This window comes from Aythya ferina (genome assembly GCF_964211825.1).
Source record: "Aythya ferina genome assembly, chromosome: 4".
NCBI classification, from domain to species: domain Eukaryota; kingdom Metazoa; phylum Chordata; class Aves; order Anseriformes; family Anatidae; genus Aythya; species Aythya ferina.
Window position 1 is genome coordinate 5,088,337 of NC_140300.1, and position 26,104 is coordinate 5,114,440.

Here is a 26,104-nt window from a genome sequence, read left to right on the forward strand (position 1 = left end):
CTGTATACTCTACTAATTAAATGCTTGTCAGACTATTTATCCATGTCAATTTTTACAAATGAAACAACATTATATTGTTTTCTTCCAAGAAGTGTTGAAACTAAGAACAATGTTCATATCACCTTGCTAGTCTCAAAATCAGGATATTTAATGATTATAATGTATCATTCTCATGGTGAAATTGCTGCACATTCATCAACTAAATCAGAAGAAGAACCCCAATTTCCTCAACTGTTCATTTAAAATGTGTTTTAAAATTATTTCCTGGCATTTGTATAGAACTCCAGTCAAGCCTTTTCTTGTTTTGGTTTATATTTTGAATGAAAAATAATATAACTTTAGATAAGAAAATGTGGCTTCGGTGTATTCTAAATGAAAAGTTATATTTGAAGTAGGAGTTCATTATACAGCAAACAAGTCCTGGGGCTGGGAAGCTCTCTAAGTGGTGTTCTTGAATTTGCATTTTTGCTTAAAGCTTGAATAAGTAATATTTTCCCAGCTTTGTAAAATAGGTACAGTGAAGGTAATGATTTGCACTTGAATGAGGAGTATATACAATAGCTGAAGAACTAGTTTAGTATTAAACTTTTGGTGCAATTAATTACCTAGGCCTGAATCCAGTAAAAGACTTTGGTTCCTAAAAGTGTATTGAAGCATCAAACTGCTAAGTGTCTGGCCCTCACAATGAAATCAAGGATGCCTTACTGTGTATATAGGCTCTTTTTGTGTGTGTGTATGTGTACAGTGTTTTAAAAGATTCTGCATGTGTATGCTTTAAAAAATGTCTGAGTACCATCAGCTCAGATTTGTACAGTTTAATCATATATTAGCACCAGCAGTTGCACTAATGTGGTATTGAACTTTAAGACAGCAAAGCCATGTCCTTTTGCAAAAGAGAGCAAGCAGTAATATGGCTTTTCTGACCCTGGAATCAGTTCAGCCTCTGTTGGTTTTAGAATCTGTGCGGAACATTGCCTGGCATAGATTAAAAACCCTGTAGATCATTCAAATGGAATCTGAAACAATAAAACCCAAAGTAGCTTCACAAAGAGCTGGATGACAGGAAATACTCAGAACAAGGTATGTAAATAATTTTCCTATTCTGTGGCTGAGGCCTCTCTGCAGATCATAAACAGTTGTAAGACTTGAAAGAAGGTGATTATTTTCTGTCTTTCAACAAACTCTCCTCACTCCCCTAATTAAAACAAAACAAAACAAAACAAAAACATTTTTTTTTTAGTGCAGCCTGCCTTATACTAGCAGTTTTGGGATGAACAACTCACAGCTGCAGACTCCTTTCAAGTATTATTATTTCTGCAGGTTTCATGACATGAAAGCATAATAGAGCTTTCTGAACAGGCATTTCTGGCTTAGGTGTCTAATAATTCCTGCAGATCCCACATCAGTATGTCCTGAATATCCATGGTTCTGTTCTTTCATCTGCAGATACATTTATGTTTTAAAACTAATTAATGAAGAATTTGTGATTCAGGTGCATTGGTATTAGAGAGTTCTAAGACATGCATAGTTTCTTAATTAAAAGAAAAGAACTTATTCTGTCTTTGATTATAATGTCTTTGTGTGGGCTTTTGGGTAGTGCCCATATTAGAAGATCAGAACCGAGTTGCATCCTATCAGTCTAGAGATTCACAGCTGAGACATTTTAGGGGACAGAGAGGGTACTTTAAAGCAGAGAGGTAATGTACAAGAAGAATGTTACTAGCAGAGAAGCAGAAGTAAATCTGTAGGAAGCTGTTAACTGAAGACAAAAATCTCTGTGAATAACGTTTAAATACCTCACTGAAAGATGAAGGGTGCGTTAGCTGGAAGTGGCTAGGAAAGTAAGGTTTTGGTCACGGTTGTCATCTGGGATTTAGAAGATTTCAGGTTAGTTCATGTTCCTGTCTCTGCCTCCAAGATGCACATTAAGCCACTGTTTTTTTCCACACTCTTTCATTTTCCCTTGCTAATAATAAACTCTTTGTCCACTGCGTGCTTGTTCTGGTCTTTCTACCATCTATCACTAATTCTTTTTCTAGCAAATTATGCTTTTCAGTTACAATTAGGTAAATGAACCTAAAACACTGGTCTCCCTTACAAATACTGCCCTTAGAAAAACCCTGCTAATCGGTACTAGAAAGAAATCTATGCTGGACAGTGATGACTGTCATTAGACTTCTTTTTGAAAAGGAATTTTATTTTTTTTTGGCATTCTTTGTAACATGTTTGTTGATTCTGTTGTAAGTAACCATTTTGGGGTACTACAAGGTCCACAGCAGTCAGCTGTGGTACCAAACATAATTCTTTTTAATGGACATAGCTCAATACTGTATTATACACAGGTTTTGTAGCTTCTTAGATGTTTATCATAAAAGGCATAAAAGATCAATAATTACAAGTACTGAAAAAAAAGATAATTTTAACCTAGTGGTCCTGAAGGAATAAACCTTTCCTAACTAAGCTCTTTAACAGAAGACAAACAAGACATTAAAAAAAAATAAAATCGATTATCAATAATAATACCTTCATTATTTTAATAGGTCTCTCTGATAAGATGAACTTTTCTGTTTTGCACAGTGTTGGGCGTCTATGGTAAGAACCTTACTTTCAGTGTGACATTAATAAGGAATTTATAGTTGAAATATATTTTAACAACATCAATAAACTCTATTCTAACTAAATGACTTCACTTCCTCCAGACTGTACTTCTGGATTTTTATTCTGATAGGCGTGGATAAAAGCAACATCAGTAGAATGACTGAGTCTGAAACCATCCCTAATGAATTATCACATTAGGTCAGGCTTAACAATGAAAGTTAATACGATTCTCTCTGAAAACAGCATCTTATTTTGTATTAATGTTCCCAACCTGGATAAAAGTCACCTCTCAAAATGTCCAGCAGATATCAAGTTTTGCTACTCAGAATTATTACTTATGGATTTTTATTTCTGTGTGTGTTGTCTCTTTCTGTGTTGTATTTAAATGGAAATTTTACAACTGAGGGGACACGGTAAGGATGACATAATTGCATTTCCAAAAGGGCAAATTTATGTTCTATAGTTTCTTTATCACCTTTACACATATTTGAAAACAAACAAACAAACAACAAAAAAAAAAAATCTGTGTTCCAAATTTCAGTTCAGTACTGTGTAACAGTCCTCTTATTATTATTCTGTAAAATAAGTTGTTCTCTGCTCTTCTTAGCATATTTAATATGTCACTAAATATGACTTGATATGTCACTAAAGTTAACCTTCCACATCCATAGAATGTTATTTCATGTCAAGACCTCACAATAATGCCTTCACCTTCTTACAATTAAAGTCTGCAGTACTTACCTAAATAGTAACTTCTAAAAGGGAAAATCTCCTGTGGTCTGTTGCTTTCCACTGTGGAATCTCCTTTGGGGTATTTTATTTAAATCGGCAGGAGAACAGCTCAGCATGTGCAGGGTCACAGTAATGTTGACCTCTTGATTGAGGGCAGGAATAGTAGAGAAAATTCTCTGTAGGTCTGAAAAAAGAAAAAAAAAAGAGTTCTTCAGCAGAAAGATTAGTCCTTTGTCCTCATTCCTTTAGTTCTCTGGCTAGAAAGCTTATGCTATCTCTCCAGCTGGCTAAAAAAAGTGTGACAGTTAGGACTTGATGTACTGTAACAATAATGGCCTTAGAAAGGCATTTTTGTACTGGTAGGCTGAGATAGACTAAACTCAAGCAGGATGAGCAAAGCCACCTTTGAGCAGGAAACAAGTTATTCACACTGGTGCACTTCAGCCAAGATAACATGCTGCTTTTCTTTGCCTCCTGTTAACCAGCTGTGCTCCATAGCAGGGTGGTGAGTTCAAGCTAACCAGCTGTACTAGGGAGCTCCCAGTTTGGAGACAGCTTGCAGCTGGACAGGCCAGATGTTTTGACACAGCAGAGATACCTGAATTTTAACATTTGGACTGTACAGTGACAAGTGGATTCTGTGGAAGAGGACCTGATTTTCCTGACATGGCTAATGGGAAAATGCTTAGATTAGTTAATGCTAATTCCAAAGAGAGGAAATGGAAGTCTGACACCTTTGGGATTTAGGTGCTATACTCCATACTCCAGAACTGCGAGTAACAATTCATGTTTTGTATTTGTTGTGAGAGTCCTCTAAAGATAAAGATGCTTTAGATGTAAATGCTACCCTTTCTTTCAGAGGCTTACTTTACCCCAGAGGTGAAGCAGAGTCTTTTCTATGCATAGCATTCTCTAGTCTGGGAGATTTTTTTCATCCCATTATTTCCCTGTGATCAAACTATTAGTTGAACCATGGGGAAAGAGTGTGACAGCAGTGTATATTCCTATTTCAGGAATGCTTTCATCATACTCTGGATGACAAACAACAAGACTTGGTGCTTGCTTATCAAAGCATCCAGCTGGTGGGAGGGTGTTAAAAGGATTCAATCCTTTCTCACAGGGCAGTCATATTTTAGCCAGGTATGAGTGCTTCAGAGCAAAACTGTAGGAAAGAGAATACTCCAGGATCCAAAGGGTTACCAGCTGCCTACTTTGCATTTCTTTTTAGCTTCACTTTCTACCTTTGAATCTATAGCTACATGTCAAAAACTAAGAAGCTTGTTGCCAAAGTGAAGCTCACACCAGCTCCTGAAAAACCAACAGTGACTTAAGGCACTTAGCTTTCCAAAAAAATGGATAAAAATGGAAAAATGGATATTTCATTTGTAAAAGTTGGGATATTAAAATCCCATTTAAAATATGTTCTCTAGAATGCATTCACTAAGTTTTTATATGCAGAGCATGTAATGAGGTGGCATGTATTTATTTCTCACTTGAAGTGAACTTGCACTATTCTACTCTATGGAGTTAACTACAAACTTGCATTGACTGAAATGTATACCAATGTGTGTATTCTGCATGCAAGATCTTAAAAGCAATGACAGCTTTCAGTGCATTTGGCAGGTCATTTGACATAAAGGAAGAGTCTGACTCAATAAGAGGAAAGCTGTTCAGGCATGTGATGTCAAGATAAGCTCCCAGCTGAAGAAGACTTAAAAGTATTGCAATAAACCTCATTCATGAGAATACAATAGAACCAAATCTGTAATTGTTAGAACACATGTTGCTAAACTGAGTGGAAGAGTGAGAAGAGGTGAGGATACAGGGAGGAAAATGATTACAATACCCCAAGATGACCTAGCCTGTCTTTGGGTTACAGTAGTCACACAGATAAAGAAAGGTGACAGAAGCTACAGCACCCTTAACCCCTTTGAAGCCTTTCTTCTCTGTTTGTTTCACTGAAGTCATCTGCTAAACAGGCACTAACACAAACATCTCAGTCTGGAAGCAAATCCTGTACCTTTTGCAAAATCTTGAAATCTGGTTGATTTACTTAAACATATTTACCCCAAACACAGAGAGCAATCCTCAGATACCCACAGGCATTCAAAATGCTTCATACTCAAATGTACAGACCTTTATTGATATGATATTTGATCTCATAACCATCCCTTTTGGTTTCAAGACTTAATTTTGACATTGTCTTCCTGACCATACTATTTTTGAAGCTGAGTATCAAAAGGAATAGGAGAGCTACAAGCTTTGATCTTTGAAATGAACTTAAAATAGGAGAAATTTAGATGTCCCTCTTTGCCTATTTACTTTCAGTTCTCCACTCTATTCAGTTTGCTTTTTTTTCTGGTACGTTAAATTGAAACTATGAAAAGCATCAGGAAGAATCCTCACTCCTGGTACTCTATAATAAACAAAATATTTATAAACTTGCAGACAAAAGGAGCCAGAATTGCATGCAATTTAGCCGGTGGGTTTTACAAACACTGCGTACAGACCTGTACAAACTAAGTTTTTTGTTTGTTTGTTTGTTTGTTTTTAATATCTCATTGTTCGAGGCATGCATTTGACTTGACAGTAGAAATTAATGTTCTAGTTTTAGTAACTTCTGAGGTATGGCAGAAAAAAAAAAGTGTAATCAATACAGCTTATAAATATTGAAGTGTTACCGTATGAAAAATGGAAAGCACTGAAATAATAAGAAGAGGAGGAAAAAAAAAATTGTCAATATACAAAGCCTGATAGCAACCTCATCTACAGTTCTACAGTTCCTTTTATTGTGCTTCTGCAGCTAACATGGTTCCAAATGGTTTAATGTGCTTTTTTTTTTTTTTTTTTTTTTTTTTTGGCTGGGATATAGTTAATTTTCTTTATAGTGGCTGCTGTGGTGCTGTGTTTTGGATTTAGGTTGAGAAAAATGCTGATAACACCCCAATATTTTAGTTGTTGCTGAGCAGTGCTTACACTTAGTCAAGGACTTTTCAGCTTCTCACACTGCCCTGCCAGAAAGGATGCTGGGAGTGCCCAAGAAGCTTGGAGGGGACACAACCAGGACAGCCAGCCCAGAGTGGCCAAGGGGGTGTCCCATACCATGTGGTATCATGCGGAACAATAAAACTGGACAAACTGAATAAAAGATGTAGTTTTATAATTTTTAGCGTTTCTCTTATAGCACATCTAGCCTGCAGTATTTTGTTTCCTGCACTCTTCTGATAGCCTAGCATTTAACCACTCCTAATAGCCATTTGTATTAAGGAATTCCTCTTTCATGGGACATGACATCAGATAAATTTCCTCTTTGTAACATATTATTATTATTAAGTACATAGATGTGAACTCAAGGCTTGCATGCAAAACTCGAAAGCTTTGAATGTTGCAACTAATTTTTCTTTCTTCTGTGTTAGATGTGGAGCATAAAATATGAAAAAGTCTCTAGACTTTTTTTTTTAAAGCATATGGAAAACTGCAGTGACTGATTAATGACTCTACAAAATGATTTCTGCACCACTACTGAGAACTGCCATTCATCCACTTGAAAAACTGTCCCTAAAGAAGCTGGCTTTGACCTGCAGATTTACAGAGCAGATGGTATACTGCCAAAAGATGTTGAGGTTTCCCTCCAGAAGACATAGGTCTGCTGTAACTCAGGAGAAAAGAGGTGAGCTTGTGCAGAGCACTCTGCCCCAAGACAATTTACCAGAAAAAATTCCACAGCTCATGTGACCTCTGACCAAAACCAACCAACCCCAGTCATAGACATCAGATTCCTTACAACACAGGTTTAGTAGCTTTCAAGCATTATATGACAGTTCTGTTTGGTTATCTCACAAAAATTATTCTGTCTTGCACAGTCCTCATCCACTGCTAGAGCAGGTGAACAAATGCAGCAGAGATTTTTCTAGTTTATTTCTCAGATGAGAATATTGCAGCTGTAAACTGGAGAGTACTATTTTCTTCTCTACATACTGCCATTTCTCAAAAATGATTTGTTTACACTTATATTTATATGATATTGAAAAATATCAAATAATATATTTCCTAAAGTTATTCTGTTCTTCTCTGTTAGAAATAAGCAGTAATTGCAATACCAGCAAAATTCCAAGGGATTGAAGCCAATAATTTAAACAGCTGTATTTTTACATTTTGTTTAATAAAATTGCTTTTATGTAAAGGTCTGCTATTAAATATTTGATAGCTTCACACAAAAACAAATCTCTGGTATGGAAAGGCAATTATAATGTGAAGAATTATTCCTATAAACTTTAATGTTTTTCAATTTCAATCTATTGTAAGGCAAGAATCTCACTAGAGCAGTCACATTCAATGTTTCATCATAAAAAAGAGTTATGGAATAAAAAATATTGTGTGATGTATAGAATTTAATGACTAAAAGGAAAAAAAAAATGTCTCCCTCTCTCTGCAGTCAACTCTATGTTTACTCTAATTAGTTGCCAAGAAAAATATCTCAAAAACTGCCTTTAAGCCCGAATGATTGTGTACCTAGCTGCATAACTTGTTGATAGAAGAAGAATATCTAAACATTTTTTATGCTTCGTCCTTGCAGCTAATTCATCTTGCCACTGCTGTGTCTAGATTTATGAGCCTTATCTAAACTCTCTCTCTAGACACTGGAGAGAGGCATCTCCAGAAGGTGATTTATCCTGTTCCTCTCTTCTGGCATTAGATAACCAGGTAAAGGCAGCTCTGTTTCACTCCTGGGTTGATTAAGGGAATTCCTTTTTTAAGTAACTAACTTCAAGGAGAATTAGGCCTTCAATGATCTTGACATTGTTTGTATTGCTCAGGTCATATAAAGACTAAGGCAAAGGTTAATAAAATCAGTGTGAAAGAGGGTCCAAGTCAGTGCACTAGCTTTGCTCCACTCCATAGGTACAAACTGCTCATCCTAGAAGTGCTGAGGGACAAACAGCATACATGAAATTCCTAACATATTGTTCCAGGTATAAAGGCATTACTGAAAAATTAGTAATATCCCACTGATGCAGAATGAATCCACACTCATCAGCTATACACTGGACACAGTCAGATTTAAAGCTTTGGTGGTAGGTGCTGAGCTCAAGGTAATCTTCCTCACCCATTTTTCACCTGCTGGAAAAAGATCATCCTTTGAATCCCAGAAAGTACCATCTGGCCTAGAAATTGCTACGTCAGACAGTCAAAGGAAAGACTGTTTGCAAAACCTTATTAGTTTTATTTAAATGCTAAAGACAAGTGACTGCCTCAAACAGTTACAGGTTCCACATCCTTCCAGTGATAGAATGTGACTGGATTTAAATCACAGTCCAAAACGTTCCAATTATAAAATTCACTTTAACAATGGGCTAAAAGGAGGACCAAAATAACAAACTTGAGAACCTCTCCTGACTTCAGTGATCATAAAACTGCTGATGCTGTAATTCATTGGGGTAGTTAAGCATAGGCTTATTTTTAAGGTTGCAGGCTGGCACACTGATTTCAATGGAAGATGAATTTTATTAAGTACACCAACTTAAGTGCTTTGCTGGCTCCTAGCTTAACACAAATGCTTCTTGAAATGATTGTCAGCATATTTCTGCAAGAGAAATCAGTGACTAAAAAGAGTTGGAAGTGAGCCTAAGTAAGCCATATTAACTTTAAAGATTTCGGGATGCCAATACAAGATTTAGTGTGAACATGAATTTTTCTCTCAGGTGGCACTGAATTTGGCTTCAGAACCCCACAAAATGGAAATGGTATAGTCCAAATTAATAGCTAGATCTTGTTTTGAAATCAAAATCTCTATCTACACAAATATAAGCAAATAAATGTATGAAATACAATAAAATTCATTAGGGTATTTAGTTTTTACATTTGTAGCATCAGAATAATTGTCATTAATTAAAGCATTCTTGTAAACAGATTTTTCTTATTTTTTCCAAAATGCCTACCATACGGTCATTTATCAATGCAAAATAGATAAGAACTAGAAAATGTAATTTTCTTTATAAAGACATCTCCTGAGCTCGTATCACACAAATGGTAGCTGTCAGAGAAAAGTCATACACATTCCTAGAATACTTCCATCCCTCAACTTAACTCCTTCTTTTGTGACAATCTGCATATCCACTGGCTGTTCTTCCAGCAGCTAATTGTTTCAAACTTAGTCTTCAAAGATGAGAAAAAGATTGAAATTATACCCTTGTTTTCCCAGAGTGATTTGGTTTCTAAAGCATTCTTAGAGACAAGCAAATGTCTTCTAAGTTGTGATGATAAGCTGAAATTCAAAACTAAGGCATAACACAGTAAAGGGAGAATTCATAAGTATTTCTGTAAGTTCTGCTTATGCAAGTCTGCTCATGTACTATATACCTAGTGATTTTTTATTTTGTTTTATTTTTTTTTCATGTATTGCAGCTATTTCACAATGATAGAGAGCAAAGCTCCACCATGCTGCTCCCTCACTCTCCCTTCTCAAAACAACTAGGGGAGAAAATAGGATTTAAAAAAAAAAAAAAAAAGGCTTGAGAAAAAAAGGGTTGAGATAAGGACAATATAACTCAACAATTATCATTACGGGCAAAGCGGACTCAATATGGGGAGATTAATCTGCCTATCACTAGCAGATTAGAGCAGTACAAAACTAAAAGCAAACTAAAAACACCTCCCACCATCCACCATCTTCTGTCTCCTCCCACTGGGCGGTACAAGGGACCAGGGAAATTGGGGCTGCGGTCAGTCCCTGATGCTTTGTCTCTGCTGTTCCTTCACCCTCACTCTCTGCTCCTGCTCCACGCGGGGTCCCTCACACGGGATGCTGTCCTTCCTGAACTGAGACTTGGGGGGCTGCCTACAGGCAGCAGCTCTGCAACAACTATTCCCACATGGCTTCATACCACAGGGTCCATCCCCCAGGAGCAAACTGCTCCAGCACAGGTCCCCCATGGGTGGTAGCTCCACCCAGATCCCCTGCTCCTGCGTGGGCTCCTCTCCACAGGCTGCAGCTCCAGCCCAGGGCCTGCTCCTGCAGGGGCTCTCCATGGGCTGCAGCCTCCTCCAGGCCACATCCACCTCCTCCACCAGGGGCTCTTCCATGGGCTGCAGTGTGGAGATCTGCTCCATGTGGGACCCATGGGCTGCAGGGGGACAGCCTGCTCCACCAGGGGCCTTTCCACAGGCCACAGGAGAACTGCTGCTGCATGCCTGGAGCCCCTCCTGTCCTCATGCTGTACTGACCCTGGGGGCTGCAGGGCTGCTTCTCTCGCATTTTCTCCCCTCTCTCCCAGCTGCTGTAGCACATCATTTTTTTTTCCCTCCTTTCTTCAATCTGCTCTCCCAGAGGCCCAGCCAGCATTGCTCAGCTCTGGCCAGCAGCAGGTCTCTTTTGGAGCTGGCTCTGATCTGACATGATGCAGCTGCTGGATTCCTCTCACAGAGGCCAACCCTGCTACAAAACCTTTCTACATAAATCCAATAGAGTATTCATTTAAAACACTGAAATATATTCTTTTACGATGTCTAACTCTTAACTGCTATGCCCATAGTTTAAAGAAAACTTAAGATCTTTTAGTGCCAAAGAGGAGAAATAATACTCCTTTCCTCTGATGCAGCTGTGGGGGACTTCAGGTTAACTGGCCATTTTTGTATTGTAGACTAGCTAATTTCTCTGAGCAGGAAAACCTATCCCCACTACTTGGGAAGAAGTGAGAAGGAAAATTTTGAAGTGTTATGTTAAGAATGTTGTAGTACTTCATGTTGCTATTTAAAAAAAATGTTAAAAAAAAAAATCAGTTTTATTTAAAGTCAATGGAAGGGTTAATACAACAGGAAATCTGAAATGAAATCTTTGGGTTTGGGCTGACAAGCAATTTCTATTTTATCATTAGTTGACCTGGGAATGATTGTGATTGTTGTAAGGAAACCCATTTCACTATCCTCTGCCTCCACACAGAAAAAAAAGAAAAAAAAAAAAAAAGGCGCCTTTCTTATGACCTGTATTTCATTTTTATGTCAGGAAAGCCATGCCCTGAATTCTGTAACTGAACACAATGAAGGAGTGCAGGTGCAAGTGAGACAGGAAAATAGGCTGGTGATTTGTCTAATAATCCTAAAAGAAGATCTATTTTGGAGAGTAATATAGGCAAAATTGCTTCTAGAAAATCTCAGAGCAACAATTATGCTACCTAAGGGTCCAATGGTGCATGCATCTTAGTGACTACTGTCTTTAACTGCAGAGATTAAGTGATTTTTCTAGGTCCATTGGAGAGTGGTGTTTTTTGATTAACCTTTTTTTTAAAAAAAAAAAAAAAAATTGAAACATAAGAATTTTCATAGGAACTGATTACAATGAGTACAAAATGTAAAAAAAAATAAAAATAAAAATGGGCAAACAGAACATCAAGGTTGGGATTATCCAGTGTTTTCAGACCTAACTTCCAATGCACTTTCCAAAGGAGGGGAATGTACCCCACAGGAGGGGGAATGGTTACTCACTGGTTGTTCTGTGCCCCTGGGCTCATGAGTAGATAACTAAATTGCACAGTGTCAGCTCACTTTGGAAATGTGCTTCTGATTCCTCCTTTCCAGGTTGTGTGCTCATGCTAAAAGTGGCATTAGAAAACCACACAGTTGATTATTGACGCTATCTTGTTTCTCTAAATAAGTAAGGAAACTGATCAAGCAGTGCAATGGAAACTCCGTATCTTTTATTTGTAGAGCTGCCAATTTTTCCGTGATGTAAAAGCTTAAACTCAGAACCCCAGCTGCCAAATTTGGAATTCCCCTTGATCTCAGTTAAACTTCATGCTTCAAACTTTGTGGAATTGAGATAAATTTTGGGGTCTAACTTTCCAAGTAGAGACATACATGTAACTTTCCAAATAGAGACATAAACTAGATACACTTGTAGATTACAAGATGTGACCAGACTGAGGGGAACAACATAACATCAGATGCCACTCTAGTTTTATTGTCACCATACATGTGACATGAATGGAACTACTCATATGAAGGGATCTTGGCCAAACCTGCTTCGGAAATGATGTGAAATGAGTGCAGCTGAAAGTAGCCCCCTGCCTGGCTTTTGATGAACAAAAGAGACATAGCTGCAGTTCACCTGGGACTTTCTTTGAGTGTCAGCAGTCCGTAAAACTCAGTTTGTTTTCAGAAAGCCAAGTCTGACCACAGTCCAGAGAGTTAGTGGAAGAAATTTAGTTTATGTTGACTGAAAAATGGAGTTGTGGTTCCAAACTATTTGTTTCTAGGCACAGTAATAAATTTTGGTTTTGAACACATAAAATGTTTTATATTATTTATTTTCCTACAGAGATTAGAGCTCTAACAAGTAAAAATTTGCTTGCCTTGCATTTCATAATAACTCTCACAAACTCTGCTATTTTAAAATACTAAAATTTTCAGTCATATTGTATAAGAATTATTATTCTGATCTAGGGACCAATCTTGTAGGTTAGCATGGAAGAAGGAAGTGGATAGGTGTATATAACTGCTAATTTTATCTTTATTGGTCTTGGACTGCAGTAATGTAATTTACATTTTTAAAATTTGATCTACCCCTATCTTCCCAATGGAATGATAATCACATTTTGTTCTGTATATAGTTACCACTATATGGACTCTTAAGTTTCTCTGAAGACAGGTGTGCACTCTCTGGGTCATTCTGCCAGCAGAAAAGCCAGTTCAGCAGCTTGAGACTCTTAAAAGGACAGAGATAAAGCCAGAATGAAATAGCTAATGTGGTTTCAGATGTCAGATTCTTTTGGCAAAAATAACTGCACATTTATCTTAAAACTATATATTTGTAAATGTGTTCTGTGGTTCTCTACTGTTCCGACTGCATGTAGAAGTAAAATGTAGCTAGTTCTTGAACTTCTCTGAAAATTTAAGTCTCAAGGGTGGAATGTTTTTCACCCAATAACCTATTTAAAAGAGATCTTGTTCAGACATAAATTAAGATCTAAGATCAAGGGAGATACAGAATCTAGTAGAGCTGCTTGCACACTTTTATAAAAAGCTGTGTTTAAGCAGTTGTTTGCAATGTCCCTGGTGCAATGACCACTTGCAGGCATTGAACTGTGGGTTCTTAGCAGGTGAATCCCTTTACACCTGCTGTGCTAAACAGATGCAATATTAGTTGCATGTTTTTATTCCCTCTCTCTGCATATATACTATATACATATATAGCTATATACTTGCAATTTAGCTGTTGTTAGAATACAGTAACACCGTAAAAGATGCTGGATTGAGTTTGGTTGCTTAGAGAATTATTTTCATACTTTGGCCATGTTGAATTTAGTGACATATATAATGCTGCTCATGCATAGCATCAGCTAAGGACAGCTAAGAACAAGACCCTGTTCTGCTTCAATGATTCAGTCTGTCACCACAGTAGCATTTCAATAGTTTTTATTATCATTATTATTTAAAATGTTGTTGTTTATATGCAGCTCTGCGGCTTTAATCTCAAGTGCTAGTCACAGCTATAGCATTTTGTAGCATTCAGTGGAGTTGCATAAAATTCAAATCAATAAAAACTGGCATGGTGTGATACATGTGGTGTTTAGTAAACAAAGCAGATGAGGCTGACCTGAATGAAAGATGTGATCAGCACAAAATGCACTGAACACAAAATGTGGTGATAATGCTTGGCATAGCTGGGCTGCATATGAATGCATTTATCCAGCTACTTTGGAAAAGTGTTCACTGTTTTTTGTTTTCATTTGTTTTTTTAAATTTACATGCCCCTATCTTAGCTGTAAACCCCAAAGGTTTATAAAGCCTTTACATTTGTTTCCACATTTGAAAAATGAAAATATGTTAGATCCATTTATATCCTATCATATCTTATTTTCTGAAATATTATATTCTGAGATGTATAGATTTATATAGATCTTTTATAGATTTATATTCTGAGATCATAACAGAACTGCTTTGCTCCAAGGTTATAGAATTTAGTGGAATGCTCTTGCTATTTAAAAATTCCCTGAAGAGAACAAACAGAACAGATTTTTAAAATCTTATAAATGCAGGGTGGGCTCCTAGTGGATTTGGGGTGAAAGAGCATTATGGCAACAAATCCTGTTAAATAATCTTGTCAGGTGTGGAAGCTACAATGAAAATCCAACAGGTTTATTTCAATCCTTCTTTCTTTCTGTCTTTCTCTTTTAAGTAAACAAAAATATGAAATGGAAACACAGGTAGGAGCAAATATTTGACACATGAAAGAAAAAGATAACTTGGCTAGTTGTCTGTTTTCCTTAGTAATGAATTCTAATTCTGTTCATTTAGGACAAAACAGCTACAGAAAAGGAAATTAGAACACAGCTCCAGTTTGCATAATAGTTTGGTAGCCTCATGTTTCCCATGCCTTTCAAGAATCCATAGCAATGTTTATTTCCCATCCAGAGCTGCTGTTTTGGGACTGAGGGGCTTAATAGTAATGAAGTGTCTGGCAGGAAGATGTATGTCATTTTATTAGTTTTATAGGTGGGGACCTGAAATAGAGTAGCCAGGTACTGTGATTAAGATATTAGGTAAGTGGAAAGCAAGGGATAGACCTTAACTTTCTTGACTTCTATTTTTCCCTTTCTGTGAATGATCCAAATTCTGCTAGTAAATACTTTGTTACCTAAGACACAATACCAGCTGACTCTACAGGGCACTTGCAATGAAATGGTAGTTTATCCTACATAATCTTGCTAAATCTAGAAGATTGTTACTTACCATATGGATAAGATGAAATGTTATGAATTCTGAAGAATATATGCCAAACTGTGCTTGAGTTATGGTGGCTAAATATTATCCCAGTTTGATTTGTTTTCTGTAGTTTGTTGCGGTTGCTATTTCCTACTGAAAAGAAAACCAAACCCCTGATATTGCCCTTTAAAAGTCATATTCAGATAAATATTTAACCCACATACTGACAATAAAGGGAGGAAATGGCATAGGAATAGAGATGTTTTCTTCTAAAGCATCAGGAAAGTTGCAGAGAAACAAAACTAAGTTCTTAGGCTGGTCCAAAACAAGACTCAGATGAGTTTGGGAGAGATCTAGTCAACTAACTGTAAAAAATCCGTGACTCACAACCTTGTGCAGATTTTTAAACTCTGTGTTTTCTGAGTGGTAGTTTTATTCTACATACAAGCAGAAATGTCTAAATCTTATTAAAGATTTAAAACTAAAAGTTCCATAAATTGTCTTGTTTTAAATAGATTTTTAAAGCATATATATACATATATATATAAAACTCATAAATTTTGATTTAATTAAGTATCATACTTAATTATTACTAGTAAGTACAAGATATACATATATATTTTTTATTTTATTTTCAGGATATCTCTGCTGAAGAAAGAGTGGTACTTTCTCTTAACACTGCAAATTATCTTTCAACACACAGCTTTACAGGCTCCACAGCACATAAAATATGGAAGTTTGTACTGTCACCATAGTATGACATGAAATGATGGAGAACCGTGGTAAAATCTGAAAAATGTTCATATCCTAGGACGATGAAAACCTCTATCAATGTCTAATTTACATAAATGTAGGTGGAGGATGTTAGAAATAAAAATAGACCAAAAGGGAAGCTAGGTTACTTGGGTCCTTACCCATCATTACTATCAGTGAATGATTTTTGGCCATGGACAATTCTCTTTATTATTATTATTTTTTTAATCTATTTTTACCTTATCAAATTATAAGTTCCTTTCATTTCAATGGCTGACAGGTGCCATTCAATATTGAGTCATCTTTATCCATTTCTACATCGTCCATGATTTTCTGGGGTTGTCCAGAACAACCAGAACAGTGAGGAATTATCTTCTTCATTTTGAAAGATTAAGAAAGAAAAGAGGCCAATTGACTCAGTCCATTTAGCAACTGGATGTTATCTGGATAACCACATGTCATCTGCAAGTTCCTTTTATCCAGTCCCTTGGAACTGGAAAATGAAAGTGTCGCTAATCAGGTCAACAACACCGAAGAAAGATTCATTAAAAGTTAATGTGGTAGGATGGAGCTAACAGCAAACAAGGACAGAACTCATGTTGTTAGATATTATCTTATGAGACACAGGAGGTTTTAACAAAACAGTCTATGTTAAGATATTCTTCCAGCATCTATTTTTATCTCTGTGCTTTTGAAATCAAGCTCCATTAAGTTTTCATGAATCTTAGGACATGTGCTATGTTCTGTCAGAAACTGTTGCATAGCAAATGGTGTTTTAAAAAAAAAGAAAGAAAAAATATCAATAGAAAAATCTGGACAGAGATAACTTCTTACTATATAGCACACCACAGCTTGTTAACTTACGAGAGTTTTTTGGTCTTCTTTCCAGAGCCAAAGCTTTTCTTGCTTATGAAAGGACAAGCATGGATCTTTGTGAGTCAGTGATCCACCAGCAAAAATATGTATGAAAATTATATTTGAAAGTCCATTATACCTAGAATAGCACCGTTTGAAAAATATAGAAGGGAATACATTTTTGCTACCCTGGTCATGCAATGTCATAAGGCTGCAGCTTAGATCAAGTTATCTCCATGAAAAATATTTTGCTTGAAGTCCTGAGACTGGTAACAGCTAGAAGAGGGATCTTTATCAAAATGTTATGGGAAAAAGAAAGACTTGCTTATCAAGTGTGCTATAAAACATTTCAAATAAGACTTCAGATTACTAAGTAGCTGAATGATACCTATTGTGTCATTTCTAAGATTCTAAGCTACTTAAAATAGTACTAAAAATAGTTTTGACAGCAGGAAGCACACTGCCCAAAAAATAAATGCAGGAACTGTGGGCTCACTCCTCAGATGTAATTGTGACTATTTTGTTGTTGTATCCAGAAGGTAAACATTTTCAAATAGGCTTCCATAAAATTAAAAAAAAAAAAAAAAAAAAGTTAATAACTAAAATCTGAACATAATATATATATATATTGTGTTGTTATTTTGTTTTTTAATTGAGGGGGGACACAGATGAAGCCCCTGTTCTGATATTTATATGATAAAATTGCTGTTTTTTTTTCTGCTTTCTGGACTTAGATTATTTTCCACATAGAACATGGAAAGAGAAGAAAAAAATTAAAAAAAAAAAAAAGACAAATTTGAATTGAGTGTCTTCATTGACCATCTTGTCCACTTTAAAAGAGTACTTTGAAATCTTAAATGAAAGAGTCATGAAAAAAACAGCTTCCTTCCAAGTCCCACACACCCTTATCTCTCTGCTGTTTGTAGGCATCATCATCTCTGTGAACAGGAGGTTTGAACAGGACCGAATGTTATAGACACTAAAAAAGTAAGAAGAAAATCAGGTAAAAAACAACAACTAAAAACCACCACCAACAACTCTCAGACAGTTTAATTAGATGTAGTGCTTTTCTGGAATAGGTATTTAACTAACGTACTATAGTAAAAGTCTGGATCCACATCAACATGAATAAAATATGAGGCGAGGGAAAACAGATTGAATAATTTGGTTTTCCATATCCTCAGATGCCCATCTTTGTGTAATTTGAAAAATAATATTATTCTCTTCTCTCATGAGCAAGTTGCATAGAAATGTACACCTGTGCATCAGAAAGCAACTCTGAACCCTGTGCCAACGCAAGAGAAGAAAGTAATTATCCTCTGCCTCAAAGCAAATCAACTCGCGCAGTTGAGAAAGTTCTGCAGTCACACATAAATATGCTTGCTGGACAGACACATGAGTCATTACTCGGAAAACTTCAAGCAAAATAAGAAAGACAATATAAACCAGAAGATAAAGACCCCCTCACTCCCCTTATCCTGAAGCATTACGTGACAGTGGTAGGAGTAAGATTAGTATATTTGAGAATATGGATGAGTATGACTTTTTTAATTATTTTATTGAAGTGAAATATAAGACATCAGAGATACAGATCATCATAGATATATAAACATTTTTATACTACCACGATGCTGTCACCTAGCTCAGTATGATTTATTCTCAGGAATATACCCTATGTTTAAAGAAAAATTAAAACTCACCTACAGTCTAATAACACTCTTCAGCTGTCTTCATCATCTAGCAAGAGCAAATTAGATATTTTGTTGAGGCAAGTGAGAAATGCAGCTTGTCATATTTTCATTTGTTGTGTTTTTTTGTTTGTTTGTTTGTTTTGTTTGTTTTTTTATTATCTCTCAGAGAAAAATTACCACATCAAGATTGACATATGAAATATCTGGAATGGTCCTTCTAATATTTTTAATGCAGATTTCCAGAAAAACAAATATGTCAAACACTTTTTCTTCTTCAGCAAATATTTAACCTTACAAATCAGTTTTTGTCTAAACTAAAACTTTTCAGGAAAAAAAAAAATGTTTTCTGAAAAATCTTGCAAACATTTAAAATGGCTGGGATAAAAAACTAACAAAATAACCACAGCAATGGTTATAAAGACCATGAAGAAGATGCATGTAGCTGCACAATACTTATTATATATTGATATAATGACTTTTGCAGGTATCAGAGGATAATTCTATCAAACTTCAAATGATGTAACTACTCACAGCTGGTATGAGGGAGATCTTCACACTTTGTGACATCTTTTGGGAAGGACCACATCCCAAAGATTTCTGCTGATTTGCTTCACATGAAGGAGAATATGGTCTTTGCTCAGCTAATACATTACAGAAGGAAAAAAATAGTCTTTAAATCAATAATGATAATTTCTGTTCAGTTTCCACCTAAATGAAAAGGATACTTAAGCACTCTTCACTAGGTTTCAAAGGAAATTTTAAAAGACTTGTGCTTGGTTTGTTTAAGGATTGAATATAAAGAATGCATCTAATCTTACCAAATTTAATCACTGGAAAGATGTCCTTGGACTTTGGTGCATTTGAGTCATTGTATTCTCTTCCTCCATTTGGGCACCTTTGTGTGTGTGTGTGTGCGTGTGTGTGTGTGTGTGTGTGTGTGTCTGTGTCTGTGTGTGTGTGTGTGTGTGGGTGTGTGGGTGTGTGGGTGTGTGTTTGTTTTTCAGAACTGTAGACACTATACCATAGTTAAGAAAAGATGGAGTCACCCTGTGGCTTTTTCAGTATCATTCAAAGCAAACATTCACCAATTTCTAATCAAATGCAGCTGCATTGTTCAAAGTTTTACTTTTATCCTTTCATAGTACAAAACATATCAAATAATGAAAAGGACAAGAACATCCTAGTGAACAGTCAGAATGGTTCATATGTTAAGCCACATTCGTTACTTTAACTAAAAGTGAGAAGGACCTAAAGTATGGGGAACAAAGATCCACATGCATCCAATATACAGAATTGTGGCAATTATCTCCTAAAATGATAAAAAATAAGAAAAAAGCATTGACTGTATTTGAGCAGCACCAGTTTGCATCAATGAGTATGCTGGTCCTGTAAGAGGACACTGAAGGACCGACACATCTCACTCCAAACAAAAATGCCATTTTTTCCCCTTTAGCAACAAGGATGAACCCTCTGTGTGATCCAATGCACTATGACAATGAACACATCCTTTACTTGCACAGCAAAGAGTAGCTCAAAAGGGAACAGGTCATTCAGTGTATCAGATTGGTTATTCTGATGGATGTTAGCTATGTCTCAATCTTTCACACTATAAGAGACAAAGACTGACAGTTCATTGCCTTGGCTGTGACCTCTTCCTCTTGTTTTTCCTCTAAACTGTGGTGCTTATGTTGCTACATGTGGCTTTGCATGCTTCTTTCATATCCCCAGTTCTCTTTCAACAGTTTCTTCAAATGCTCTGTACTCTTCTTTGCATGCTGACGTGCTGACATGCTTCTTTACACAAACATCTCACAGATCTGCAGCTGTCAGTATCAGAAAAGTGAAAAAAGGCAACAACAACAAAAAAAGAGAGAAGAGAAAAAAAAATAGTAATAAATAAATACTAGGAAGTTCTATCCTTCCCCTTCCTGTTGGGAATAATGTTTTGTTTCTGTTCCACACTTCTGATGCCCACAAAGGGCATCACAACATTTCCAAAAAGTTTTATACACAAAAGGAAGTAGTACTTTAAGAGCGAGGCACTCTTAAAAATAAGCATAACAAGTGATACAGAGACTACAAGATATTTCCTTTCGTTCAAACTTAGCATATGGCACATTTCTGTGGAGTAAAAGTAATTAATCATTGGAACAACTTACTTGAATCCTTCAGCCTTGGTCTTTATGAAAATCAGAGCTGGCAAACTGTAGAGATATAAGCTGAAGCTTATGTATATGAAACGCATGTGTAAGCATGCACTGAATAAATTAAAAAAACTTGTTCACTGAAGAATTACATTTGGAAAGTACTAGTCTTTTGTTATGAAGGGAAGACAAGCCAAAACTCTTGTATTCAGCCTAAGTTCCATGGATCCATGGGGTACTAGTTATGAATCTATTGGAGGTAAATATGAAAAATGCGTTATTCATATTCTTAAGTTTGCTATAGGGGAACCTTACCTCTGCTGAAAAAAAATGTTCAGGGGGTATGCAAATATCTGTGACTCGAAAACCCTGGAAGTACATGCTCAAAATGCTTCATTCTGGTCGCACCAAAAGAACACCAATGAAGCTCTCTGCTGCCAACCCACACAATTTTCCTGTGAGTCTCTACAATTGTTTTCCTTAAAAGCTTCAGCTATTGAAAATAAAATCAAATAGTTATTAAAAAAATAATAAAAACCTCAGCTTTCATTCAAGCAGAGTAATTTTCTGTCCCTCAGTTGTACCAGAAAGCTTGAAAATGCCAAATCACTGTAATCCAAAAATCAGAATCCAAATGGACTGGTTTTTGCTTTCCATCTTTAATAAGTCCTTTGAGTCTACTAACCCTATGTAGTTGCCACATATTTATTTTTTCAGTCCCAGACAAACAAACTTTCCATCCATACAGTAATAGGTATGTGTTCTTTTCATATTTATTATGTAATTACAATCATATTTAGTAGAGCAGCCATTGCATAACATATAATACCTGATTCCATTCAATTTCTGCAGAAAAGAACCTCCATATTTATTCCTCCAACAAGAAAAAAAGATTACAGAAAATTAGTAAGACAGCTTGCTGGTAGCTTTAATTGCTTAGATTTTTTTCCTGCCTTAGAGTTTTGCACAGAGCAAACAAAAAGAATTCAGTGTGCATTTCACACACAAACACAGCCAAATACTTGGTTATGCTCCCAGAACTGAATCACCAGCACTGCTGTGAAGCAGCTGGGAGCTGGAAGTACAGTCTTGGTATTGACGTGGAAGGAACTGTACAAAGTACCCCTACTTGCCCTCTCAGGTCTTGGATCCAGAGCTGATATGTATAACTTTAACAGTCTAAGGCAGGTTTTTGCCCACTGGGGGAGTTCCTTGTTGCAGTCACTTTTTTTTTTTTTTTTTTTTTATATACAAAACTTTAGCTCTGCTTGTGTATGTATACTCCCTTCTTGCTCTTTGTGTCCTTCCTGTCTTAACCCACGTATTTCTCTCACTCCCTCTTTTCTTATTATTTTTGCTGTTTCTGTTTTGTCCTCAAAGCCTTCTGCAGAAGAGAAAACAATTTACATTATAGGTGTTTCTAAGTTTTTTAGGAAAGAACTTGTTTTAGTAGACATAAAAACTGCAGGCCTTGTGGTAGAATCTCTACTCAAAACCAGTTACATTTCTGGCCATGTTTATTCAGAAATGATACAACCGGGAAAGGAAGACCTCCCATCTCCAATCTCTGATTAAGTAAGTTAAAGTAAGATAAAAATGACAATGTGAAAGTATGAAAATAAAGTTATGTCCCTTTGGTTATCTTAAACACGGACTTACATGTGTGCATATACTGTCTCACTGTCTTTCAAAGCTATCATATATCTTATGCTACATCTTAAAGAGCAAAAATTACCTTTACTGTCTCCTCCATGTTGGCTATAAACCACAACCTAGGATCCTGTCATAGTATTTGACAACTTTGACTAAAATTTCATAATCAGGAACTCTCTCTCTCTTATTGCTTTATGTAAGTAGTTGGTACTTTACAGATGAGGAAAACTAACTCTTTGTAGATATAGTTGTTTATCTTATTTTAAGATCTGTATTTAGAATTGTAAGTATCTTAGCATCATGGTTCTTAATTACACAGCTATGCCCACCTACAAGTCTTCAGCCAACAGATGTAGATAGTGTTAAGCACTCTGCTGGTCTTAGCCCTGTACAAAGTCATGGCAGAAACAAACAGACAAAAACACAAATCAAAGCTCACAGCTTTTCACTTAATCATTTCTCCCTTCAAAGCCCACAAAGAAGAGGCCTTACACTGGAGAATTCACAACCTAAACAGAAATAACAGGCAGAGAAAACTCTCTTCCAACCTCCCAAGCTGTTGCATCTCAGTTATCCATTTTCTCTGACCTTGACTTCAGTCATGTTTTGTTCATTTCACCTTTTCATTTTGGCCTTGGCACACTATTCTACATACCCATTCCCACGTGTCTCTGGTGCATCTGGCAAGTCCTTTATCTCAAATTCTTTCATTATAATCCTCTACTGCTCTTTATCATTCAGAAATTGATTCCTGCTTTCATCCAGCCTATGGCACAATCATCTGTTTCCAACCTATTCAATTTGCAGATAGGTATGTGTTTTTTTGTTTGTTTGTTTGTTTGTTTGTTTTATATGGAAGATACTACCTCACACATGCTGGGAAGAAATTGCCCTTAATTTCCATTAACACAGATCAAAACCTTCCTTGAGACTTATGTTTGCCTTGATACTTCTAAAAAGTCTTGATAGAGGTTCAGAAGTATAAGAAGCTCCATCTTCCTTACAGCCAACATAAATATTTCTATGTTCTTTCCTAGCTGTGTTATAGCCATTTGTTGACTTCATTCTCCTACTGAAATTAAAATCTGCTTGAGATGGATACAGTTATCTGTTCCATATTTTAAATGGTCTTAAAGTCAAGTCCTGGCTTATATGAAAGGTCAGAAGTGTCACCACAGAAATGATGAGGATGGATGGAAAAGTGTTATTACCACCCTCATACAGACAACATCAGGACAACAGCAAAAAATACAGCTGTGCAGGGCTGGCTTCATGGTCCCAGTCTCCTGAATCCCAATATGGGGTTGCATATGAAAGCAGCCCTTCTTGCTTACTAAATATGCAATGGAACCGTGCATTGCATCTCAATACTGTGCTGTGTGACTAACCTGAAGTCATGTTATTGGACTTTCACTGCTATTCCTTACTGTCGATGAAGAGGTCTTTCAATTTAAACCCTAATCCATGTTACATTTAAGCAAATGGTATCGTTCTGTCACTTTTCAGAGCCCCACATTTATCATTCCAGGAGTCAGAGGCAAAAATAAACAGCTTATTCGTTCAATCGATATGATGGACAATTTTCTTTATCCTGCATCCTCCTTTACTTTCCTTGTTTTTCTTTTCACCCTCTCAGAAATTCCTAACTTCTAGGGATTTTTTTTTAAACCCACTTTGCTATTCACCTTCCTGAACTCTTGCTTCTTTGCAGAACTGACAGACGTGTAATGATTGTTGCTATGTTGTTCTCTTTCATTTGTAGTGTCTAATTTATTTATTTATTTAGTTTACTTACAACTGTTGAAGTCTAAATATAGTCAATACCAGTATTTCATGTTGACTGTCTTTGTCCATTACAGTACCTTATCAAGCTATGCATATTAATAAGCCTTAATAGTTTCTAAATAGTTTCTAAATATAACAAATAGTTTTGAAGAAATGTGTATTGAAATTTTATATTAATAATAATGATAATAATAATATTAATATGCATACAGTACATGTTAGTATCAAATCTGTACATAGTAAGCATTTTTAATAAGAAAAATGTTCCAGCTTTTGAAGAGACCTATACCAGTATTAAAGAAAGACTTACTTAAGAATAGTAACATCTGTAAATGGATGAATGTTTTTATGTCTTTTTGATAACAGAATGGATTAAGTTAGGAGATGGTCAAACCAATGTTTCTTGATGTACATACTTAGTTACTTCTATGTGCCCTGAGACCTTGCCACTTGGTGTTGTCTTTGAAACTGTTTGCAGTACCTATGCCCCATGGAGATTAATACACATAGAGAAAATCATACCACTGATTTAAGGGTCTGAAAACACATTTAGATACCTACCTTCAGGCGCTGAATTTTACTGAGAACAGCGTGTTCTTTGCAAGCTGTGTTTCAATGCCCAGGACATCACATCATACTAGCACTCAGCTGGTGTAAACTGGAAGGGTCCATTAACTTCTCAACAGGGAGTCAGGCATTTCTGAAGTGTGTTCTCTTAGAAATTATGCGGTTCAGGAGGACTGTCCATGTGAGTGTGCAAAGTACTCAAAAGCACTTTATTTTTTTATTTATTTATAATAGCAAGAGTGCTACCAATTCAGAACTGTCAATTTTAAACATAGATGATTGTATCCCACCTTGTCTGTCTGCCCCAGTTATGACTGATTATAATTGGCATCCTCAGTTTCCTTGGTACCAAACTACTGACACATAAAGAACTGCACCAGTTTAGAGTCACTCAGATCTGCCTCAGTCTTTTCAATCTATAGGGGGTTGCTACCTGTTGTGATGCAGTGCATTTCTGTCTGGAGTTTCATGGCACTTCTAGAGGTGTGTGCTATGAGAGATGTGTATACTCCAAGCATCATAAATTACTTTCGTTACATTCGAAGATGGCTTGCTAGTAATGGCTAGTCTGTCTGCCAGATCACATACCTGTGCAGGACATAAGACATCTGTAAAGGGAGTCTTGGGTCAGCTCTTCAGTTAGAGATGTGTACATCTATATAACATTAGGTGAGATGACTCCCATGGTAAATATCTACATGTTTGGCAAGTAGGTTGCCCCTACAGTCAGTGGAGATTTCTGTAGAACTCACCCTCCAGATCCCTTTCAGAATTTATTTTAGAATGGTTTAAATGACAGCAGTAGAAAAAGGGGAGGTACCTATTTCTCTTTTTTTTTTTTTTTTCTTTCCTAATAAAAAACTTTCCTCTCCTGAAGTTTGCAGAATATTTATTATCTGTCAAAAGGTGAGACACAGGTTGTCAGTGAGTCAAACACATGTTGCAATACATCCAGAATTTCTACCATGCTCTTAAAGGTTTCTTACATGGTAGCTAATAACCCTAGATATACTTCAGGTAGATCGTTTGCATAATTTAAAAATGGGCAGTGCAGTAACAAATTTTTTATTGTGGAGAGTCATCATCAACAATTTCAGATAAATGATGTATTATAATAAACAATACAAAAATATCTAGTAATTTCTGTTGAAAAATTTGAGTGAGAAATGAATGACCAGAATTCTTCTTCTTTTACATCAGACAATGCTTTGCTTGTCTTCATTGAAGGATGATGAGATCTGCCCTAAACACAGAGGGATACAGATAATTGCAATGAGTTATAAATTGAATATGTCAGCAATGGAGGGAATAATAAGGGTTTACAAGTGGGAAAGCAGCTGTTGGTGCATATGAATTTGCATGCTTTACGTATCAATTTGGCTGTTGCTGAATTAGTTATAAACTATCCATACTGACATTACTGAATACAATGCAGTTTCATCCAGGCAAATCCACTTTGCTTAGTGCCTAATACAAGGTTTCGCATCTAAATAACAAATGTTCAGCCATTACATCTTTTTCTTTACATTGTTGTAGGTTCAGGGGACCAGACTAACATTCTGAATCATTAAAGCCATAACTTGTAAATATTTCGAGAACTGAAACCAGGACACCCTTCTGTTGGGC

The 26,104-nt window shown here is 36.2% G+C and overlaps 1 long non-coding RNA gene across 1 annotated transcript; it reads left to right on the forward strand.

Moving 5' to 3' along the window:
- The first annotated feature begins 1,032 nt into the window (after positions 1-1,032).
- Positions 1,033-26,104, forward strand: LOC311436426. Its single transcript, XR_014692836.1, has 3 exons — positions 1,033-1,080; positions 2,541-2,592; positions 26,015-26,104. It is a non-coding gene; the product is annotated as an uncharacterized lncRNA (long non-coding RNA).